General features: G+C 48.6%; 1 protein-coding gene across 2 annotated transcripts in view; it reads right to left on the bottom strand.

The window, feature by feature from the left end:
- Nucleotides 1-420, bottom strand: part of UBFD1 (ubiquitin family domain containing 1) — a 12,326-nt gene that overhangs the window by 569 nt on the left and 11,337 nt on the right. The window contains exon 8 of one of the 2 annotated variants that reach the window (XR_825050.1): nucleotides 11-412. The exons of the other annotated variant lie outside the window; for it this stretch is intronic. The gene's annotated coding sequence lies outside the window, so the exon portion shown is untranslated. Of the gene's footprint in view, nucleotides 1-10; nucleotides 413-420 lie in introns of those variants that run through there. 2 annotated transcript variants of the gene reach the window in all.

The raw sequence follows: 420 nt of genomic DNA, 5'->3' as shown, positions 1-420 counted from the left end.
AAACAAAAACAACTGTGCACATGGGGAGCATTCTCCTATCAAAAATAAAGGAATAAATAAAACATAAAAAGGTGTGGGAGCGTTAGGCATAGCCGATCCTAAAGCGGTGGTTCCCAAACTCACGTGTGCAGCAGGGCCAGCTGGGGGCTTGTTAGATCAGACTGGGGGCTCCAGCCCTGAGACTTCCTGATTCCAGAGAGTTGGGGTGGGGCCTGAGGATCTGCATGTCTAACAAGTTCCCAGGTGAGCTAACACTGCCGACCCAGACACCAGTTTGAGAACCACTGCCCTAGGCAAACGGCCACACATGCACGAGGAGACAGGAGTGTTGAAAGCAGCACTGTCAGAAATGATAAAAACCTGGAAACCACCTACATATCCATCGGTAAGGGAACGCAAAATTAAAAATAACCTACTCAT

This window comes from Bison bison, unplaced genomic scaffold (genome assembly GCF_000754665.1).
Source record: "Bison bison bison isolate TAMUID 2011002044 unplaced genomic scaffold, Bison_UMD1.0 scf7180017864072, whole genome shotgun sequence".
Classification (NCBI taxonomy): Eukaryota; Metazoa; Chordata; class Mammalia; order Artiodactyla; family Bovidae; genus Bison; species Bison bison.
Note: the sequence above shows the minus strand (reverse complement) of the source record. Positions and strands in the feature narration are given on the sequence as shown.